This window comes from Protomyctophum parallelum (genome assembly GCF_964188405.1).
Source record: "Protomyctophum parallelum genome assembly, chromosome: 6".
NCBI classification, from domain to species: Eukaryota; Metazoa; Chordata; class Actinopteri; order Myctophiformes; family Myctophidae; genus Protomyctophum; species Protomyctophum parallelum.
Window position 1 is genome coordinate 51,037,595 of NC_139701.1, and position 8,737 is coordinate 51,046,331.

Genomic DNA, 8,737 nt, shown 5'->3' on the forward strand with positions numbered 1-8,737 from the left:
AAAGGCGTAGCTGAAAATAGGACAGAAGATTGATTTGCATACCGTTACGCTCTCATCCGACACATCTGAGCTCGTTAGAGGGAAGAGGTGCATTAGAGGATATTATGTTATTGATTAAGATGAAAAAGGTCACAGTCCGATCAAATCCCATGGGTTGGCTTTGTCATATGACCGTGTGTGTTTGTGTGCGTGTGTGTGCGGTTGCGCGCGTGTCACTCACTGATTGCATGGATTGGACACAAGCTGTAGTGTTTTGACATCATGCATATTCTCATTTAGTCTTAGTCTTTTGAACACACTTTAATGTTTGACCTATTTTAGTCATCTGAATTTATCTAGTCATAGTCTTTTAGGCTTAGTCTTAGTCAGGGCCCTTAAAACAAGGCTCCAGACTTCCCAAAACAAACTGGTCAGACTACTACTTGGCCTCACTCCCCGACACCCACCTCACCCCTGCCCACTTTGATAGGCTGGGATGGCTAAGGGTTGAGTGTAGGGTTGAGAGTACATGGGTCTGGTCCACGAGATTTGATACACCACTAAGATACCCATGTACCTGTCTAGATACTTTCTTAATATCAACATAGTACACACCCACAACACCAGAGGAGTGCAACAACCCATGTGCAACCCAGATTCGGCACAAACAAGGGACTAGATTATTTTCATTCTTATGCCAAAAAATTGTGCAAAGCCCTGCCAACAGTCATTAAGACATAAGGAATCCCTTGACTCCTTAAAAACCGCTGTCAAAGGGCACCATGGCTGTAATTCGAAACTGGCCCCCGTAAGATCTGAATACCCCCCACCCCTTTTCCCCTCACTGCATATCTTTCTTTTCCCTTTTTACCTCCTATATGATGATTTCCTGTTTTTGGCAATATAGTTCTACGTCTCTAATTGTTATGATAACTTGAACATGGTGGACCCTATTGCAAACAAGTGTATACATGCTTTATGGTGTCATCCACATTTAACAGTTTTGCATTGAATTGTGCTTGAAATGTATTGTAATTTTCCAATCTGTTAATAAATACTTCAATCAATCAATCAATCAATCAATCAAAATGAACACTGCAGAGCTGAGGATAGCTGAGGACATGTCATGCCTTACACAGGCACAGCCTGAAGTTTTTCCTCTATATCCTCACCTGAACTGGAAATGTCGTGGGTGGATGTTGATGTGGAACCGTAGTGGGGCAAATTGAACCGTGCTTATAACCAACTCGACTAGACGCGTGACGAATCCATACAGTGACTCCATATTCCCCCGCTGACCCAGCAGTGAACAGAGGCTTTGAAAAGGACAGGCTGCCTGTCAGCTAACCTCGAGCAATTAAGGCACTATAAGTATATTATTATTACTGCAGTGCAGCAACAAAGACAGACAAAAGTTTGTCTGCATGGCACGAGTCCTCCTAACCTCAGTGTTTTTACCACCGTACGGTTCCCTTGAAAACTTTTTCTCCCCCCCCCTTTCTCTCTTTTCGTGTTGTTTTCTTTATAGTCTCTGGAGGTAATAGACCTGTCGCCGCAGTAATAATGATGAATCTCCCCTGTTTGCCGGAGCCCCGGCCAGAGGACGGGAGATAGACGGCCCCCAAAATATGGATGCGAAGCGCGGGGGCCGGCCGGGTTCAGTGGAACTGGGTTCAGGCCTGAGCGAGGGAGCACAAAGATTATCGCCGTACGGTGGCACAGCGCAATAAATCAAAAGTAAACTGTGGCCCCGAGACAAAAGGCCGTCACAGGTTATGGCTATGTCACACTCTCAGTTGTAGTATGTCTTCTTGAGAAAGTAGTGCACAGTCCCCCAATTTAGGCCATGTCGTTATATGCAACACATTTAAATAAATGTAACATACGGCACCACGCCATACCTTCAGGGTCAGCTAGCTAACAGAGATAAGCTGTCCGAACCTTCCCTAAAACAACCGAGACGGGTGCGGTCCACGCACACACACACACACACTCGCTCACGCACACGCACACGCGTACACACGTTTTAAGCATTTATTTATGTCCGCCTAAAGGAGAAGCATATAGGGACAGAAATATTAAGGTCATATTTAGTCACAAAATCATGGCATGTTTTCATGATACAATAGGCATGTCACTGTCACTGCTCTATAAAGTGACAGTGTCTCAGCCATAATTGGCGGCTGACCAATTATAGCAGAGACAAATACTGCCAGCATGTTTGCCTCCTTTTTGGGCGTCCCAATTTGTCCCAATGTCCTAGGCTGCCAAATATAAAAACAAATAGTCTGCACCTATTCTACAGATACAACCCACCAATACTAGACATGGCTATGCCACCAGACAGGCTAGTGCTTGTCACTTTACTCCACCTTTAATACCTACTGTAGAACAAATGCACTTAAGAGAACAGTAATGCATAGAGCAGGAGCACATTGGAATGAGCTCCCGCCACACATTATAAAACATAGAGAATAAATCAAGCTTTAAAAATCAATTGAAGGCTGCAGTGATTATGAAAGAAATCATGTTTAGTTTGATTGGTGAGTGTTTGATTTCAATTATTAATAATAGGATATACAATGTTTAGTTTGTACATTTGATGTAATGTATTAATGTAATGAATTATGTTTTAATTTGATTGTATGAGTGTTTGGACCCCAGGTAGAGTATTCTTCACTGTAGTGAGGACTAATGGGGATCCGTAATAAACAATAAACAATACACCTATAGCATATATATATATATATATATATATATATAGAGGTCTGAGATGGTATGTCGAAGTTGTTGCCGGTATTTAATGACCTTGGTCATAAAGGCGTCCTCTATAGGTTAAGGTCAAAGGTGCAGGCTATCTCTAATACAGATCACTTCCCTGGACTCTTAATCAACCACCATGACATTTGGCGTATTAGTTGTCGACGACGTAAAAGTGATGTCTGGGTTATCACAGAGTGGAAATATGGATGGAATGACACAGGGATGTTTGTATACATTCACTGAGGAAGCATGATATTTCCATATGCCCTTTGCTACGAGTTCCACTATATTATATCGTGACGTGCTACTGTATGTGCATCCCTAAGCCACTATCAAACAGGACTCATAGCTTATAACCGTTAAACTTTAAAAGCCTGCCATCCACTCAAACAGCCATATAGATTTCGGCACTGTATATCTACACCTCCCATGCTCTCTCGCTAAATCGTATTTAGCATAACTCAGCCTCTCTTTCCATTACAGTCTGGGGGAAGTCATCATCGTGACAGGCGGCAGTGTTTGCATGGGGTCCCAGGGGGTCCTCAGCTTAATGTGTTAACAGTATACCAGGGGGGTCCTCAGCTTAATGTGTTAACAGTATACCAGGGGGGTCCTCAGCTTAATGTGTTAACAGTATACCAGGGGGGTCCTCAGCTTAATGTGTTAACAGTATACCAGGGGGGTCCTCAGCTTAATGTGTTAACAGTATACCAGGGGGGTCCTCAGCTTAATGTGTTAACAGTATACCAGGGGGGTCCTCAGCTTAATGTGTTAACAGTATATACACACAGCATCACATCACATTTGAACCACTGCCCTCCATTTGGCTACTTTGCACATTTTAAAAGTGAAAAGTGTAAGAATAATCTTTTTTCTTACACAAATCTTCTCTCTGGTGGGGGGGGTCCTTGGCACCGAAACGTTTCAGAACTACTGGTTTGTATGGTACTAAGTCACGACCACCCGTCAGCCGTCCCCCGTCCCCGTCCCGTCCCGTCCCGTCCCAGGAGCAAGGCATGACTCTTTATTACACCACTACAATTTGAACCCATTCTGACCTGAGATCAGATTCATACGAGGTTTCCGCCGGACACACACTGGTCTGATGAACTCATTCTGACCTGAGATCAGATTCTAAAAAAATGTCAGTCGTTCTTCGATTTATCAAAAATGGCAGACCTACAAGCTCGTATCGCGCCACTCGGTGGCGCGATATGAGCTTGTAGATCTGCTATTTTTCAATAGCTAAAGCATAACATGATGCTGACACCAAAATGGGTGCCCGTTCAGAATGGGTTAATAATGATGGCACGGCAATTGCTTATATGTGAAGAGACCACAATTCACGTAGTATAGGGCTTTCTTCTAGTAGGGCTGCAGCATTCTTCATGGGGGGAGGGGGGTGTTGAGTCGAGTTGTCGAGTCGGATGTGAGATGTGCACGGCATAATATATTATAGGTCTGCTATTTTTGGCACGCAAAAGCCAAGTATGAACCTGGGGCTATCGATCACTCCTCGTCAAAAGTATCCAAAAGAAAATGATGGCGTAAGAATAAAGACATACAAGTACTCAAGTAAAGTACAGATACTCAAAGACTGTACTTAACCCATTCTGGGTGGGAACCCTTTTTGGTGTTTTAACTAAGCATTACGTTATACTTTAGCTATTGAAAAATAGCAGACCTACAAGCTCATAGCGTGCCACTCGTCTGCTTTTTTTTTTGAAAAATCATAAAAATGTGGCGCAAATCTTTGAATATATATTTCAGAGTGAACATTTTTAACTAAAATATTGGCTTCTGGGGGGGGGGGGGGGGTCTCTGGAACTACATATTTTCAGATGGGGGTCCGTGGCCCAATAGAGAGAATTCTGGGGGTCCTTGACATGAAAAAGTTTGAGCACCGCTGACATAGAAATATAGGTTTTTCAGAAAAATATTAGGATTTAGAGGCCTTTTTTTTTAATCGACCTCAGTCCAAAATGGTATTAAAGGGATAGTTCAGATTTTTTTAACTTAAGCTGTATGAAATACTTGCCATTAATATAGTGGTTGCAACTGTATTAATTGATTGCCCGAGTCCCGTGGTGGGAGTTCTGCTCTGGTTTTGGTGAAATATCAAGTAGTTCCGTGGGGGGCACTGGGGGCCACGCAGTAAAGGTAAATTAATCCACAAAACTAACGTTATTTTTATTGTTGACCTATTTCTAAAATATTGGTGCAACTTTCGTTATTTTTTACCCCTCTATCACATGGAACTATGTTTTTTGTGTCCATATCACTACGCCCAAAAAATAGTTCCATGTGATATAGGGGTCAAAGTTGAACAAAAGTCGATTTTTTTTTAGAAATAGGTCAACAATACAAATTAGGTTCGTTTTGTGGATTAATTTACTTTTACTGCATGGCCCCAGTGCCTCCCACAAAATGACCAGAACTACTTAATATTGACCAAAACCAGAGCAGAACTCCCACCACGGGACTCGGCCAATCAATTAATAAAGTCTCAACCACTATATTAATGGCAAGTATTTCCTACAACTTAAAGGACAACTTTAGTTTTTTTCAAAGTGTTATTTTTTTTTCCATTTGCTGCTTTCTTTCGCTTTAGAGATTTTAGCTGTTTTGTACAGGGGGGCGGGGGCATTCGAGCATGGTGCTAAATATGTATTTTTTTACAAAATATTATGGAGATTTATTTTTTTATTATTTACTATAGCCCTAATAAACCCCAGGAAATTACATCTGGCCACAAATAAATCACAGGATCTACTGAATGTGAAGGTAGCCTAGTGGGGGGAAGCCACACTGTGTGTCATAGGCTCAATGTCAGTTTGACACATTCAGTAGATCTCGTGATGTTTTGTGGCCAGATGAAATTTCCAGGGGTTTATTAGGACTATAGTAAATAATTAAAAAAGAAATCGCTATAAAATGTTGTAAAAAAATACATATTTAGCCCCATGCTCGAATGCCCCCGCCCCCCTGTCAAAAACAGCTAAAATCCCTAAAACGAAAGAAAGCAGCAAATGAAAAAAAAAGAACACTCATCTTTTAGTTTCTCTAATAACAACCTAAAACATGAACATTGGTTGAAAAAAACTAAAGTTGTCCTTTAAGTTCAACAAATCTGAACTATCCCTTTAAGTACTCAAGTAAATAAGTACTGTAGCATGGTTAGGAGTCACACAAGCCAGTGTATTTCACAGAGACCCGCACACTGCAGTCTAATGGTAGTTTTTCCACATAGACGCCACAGTAAATCCACACCTCTGCTCTGCTCTTGCTGTTGCCGGTGCTTTATTATGTCTTGGAAAAACAAGCGGTTGATCCCGGAGAGCCGCACTGCGTGTGATTTCATCCGTGGCGCGCTTTGAAAAGGGAGCGAGCTTGAGAGCAGGTGTGTGAAATGTATGAAAATGTTTTGAAAATAGCCGTTCTACAAGCTCGGCTATTTTCAAATCTCTGAATTACTGTACAGTTGAAGAGGTTAATTGTTTTGTAATAATAATCTAAATCTATACAAAGTAACTAGTAACCAAAGATTTGAAATAAACGTATTGGAGTAAAAGTACAATATTTGTAAATTGGAAATTGTATTGGAAATTGGAAGTATTGGAAATTGGAAATATACTCCAGTAAAGTCCAAATAACTCAAAATTGTATAGGCCTGGGCCATGGCTCAATGGTCCAGGCACCTTGGCTGGTAATCCAGTCTGGCAGTGTGCAGCGGGTTCGACTCCCGATCCTGACGGCCTTTACTGCATGTCTTCCCCCATCTCTCTCCCCCATTTCCTGTCAGCCTACTGTAAATTGTACTAATTTCATCAGTGACGTGCTTTGAAAAGGGAGTGAGCTTGAAAGCAGGTGCCTTTTTATTAGGGGAGGGAAGGGGAGGGGAGGGGAGGGGAGGGGAGGGGGGGTCCTTGAAATGGCTGGAGGTATCAGATTCATGCGTGTAATTGAAAAGTTTAAATCCGAGAGAGAGAGAGAGAGAGAGAGAGAGAGAGACCCACCACACCTACTCTGACGGGACTATATTGTCGGAAAGCACATTAACGCGTCACTCTTTAAGCCGTGACTCATTTTTAAGCTTCTTAGAAAAAGGCCCGATGCACACCTCGAAAGGTTGGTGACAGGTGCGTTGGACAAAGTGCATAATAATTCAAAGGTGATCGGCTGAAGCCTCTCCTTTGATGTCTATATTGTGTGGTGCACGTGTTAAGCTAAGCTATGGTGACTAAAAAAAGTAAGACTAAATATTATTGACAATTTCGTCAACATATAAAAACTAGACAAAAATGTCAGGAAGGGACTAGTGGAGACGAGATCCAGCATAAGGTTTACGCGCTGAGGGGAATCGAGGAGATGAGCGAGTGACGTCAGGACTTCGGCGCTCTATTCAGTCGGCTAAAACTAGACTTAACACTAAAACGTTCCAGGTGACTGAAAATGTGACTAAAATGAAATGAAAACTATTCAAGCGACTCTGACTAAAACTAAACCCCACCACCGGGTCGCACTTGTGCTTTCACTGCACTCACATGTATACGTCTATAAGAACCTTTCGCTTGTTCCGATCTCACAGACCTGGCGTGCGGCGGCGGCGTGCACCCTGCCAGGCCGAAGCCTGACTTAATACGTGAGAAAATAAAACAACATACAAGCTCACAACATCACGATCGGCTGCTTTCAGTGTTGCGACACGACAAGCACAACGTACTGTACCGCAGGGATAAACTGGAAATAAACGTGCCTTGTGCGTACGTACAGTACGTACGTGTGTGTGTGTGTGACCTTTTTGTAGGCTAGACATCTGCACAAACACACCTGTGTGCATTTGTGTTTGGTCATATTATCGTCGGGCCTGGGCCATGCATGCAGCCCCACCCCTTCCTGGGGGGTGGCTCTTCTGCAGGCCGTTAAGGGGTCGTGCCACGCCACGTCTTGACCTTTCACGTGTTTTCCGACCGCCGTCCAAAGAAGTCACCCGGGCCTCGCAGGACGAATCCTTAATGAACTTGGCGCGGGCCCACAAGGGTCGCGGGCCCTCGCGGGAACAAAGGGGGACAGCTGTTTGCAGAGCATGCCATTGAGTGAGTGCGTTGGCGGTCAAAGCAGCTTTTGGGCAGTTTAATAGTTCATTAACCCGGGCCGGTTTCTGGACTCTTGTGTGTGTGTGTGTGTGTGTGTGTGTGTGTGTGTGTGTGTGTGTGTGTGTGTGTGTGTGTGCCGTCTCGGGTCAGTGGATGGGACAGCGCCGGCGGCGGGGTGGGTGATGCAGGCAGTATAGTAGTGCCTCAGGCTGAAAAGCACCGGAACTAATTCAAGGCGACGCAGTTAAATGTTCTCTAAGTATAAGTTCAGTATACAGTAGACAGACAGCTGATATTAACCAGTGGTGGAACAAAACAAGTACTCAAGTGTTATACTTAAACAATATCTACAACTATCGATACTGTAATGTAGATCAACTATACTCCGTTATGAGTAAAAGTCTGGAATTCAAAAATCACTTGAGTTAAAAGTACAAAAGTATTGGCATCAAATTGTACTTAAAAGTACGAAAAGTGAAAGTAGTCTGTATATGCAGCATGTCACATTTCAATGTCATTTTCATGTTTTGAAAATAGCCGATCTACAAGCTCACGATCGGCTATTTTCAAATGGCTGAATACTGTACAGTTGAAGAGGTTAATTGTTTTGTAATAATAATCTAAATCTACAAAGTAACTATAGTAACCAAAGATTTGAAATAAACGTATTGGAGTATACAAAGTATACAATATTTGGATTTGAGATGTATTGTGGAGTGGAAATTGGAAATATACTCCATTGAAGTCAAAATACCTTGCAATAAATTGCACTTATGAGTACAGTACTTAAGTAAATGTACTTAGTTACTTTCCACCACTGCTAATAAACAAACTCACTCCACTCAGTCAGAGGTTGGTAAAGTAACTGAGCGTGACTTAACCCATTTAGACCCCCAAAT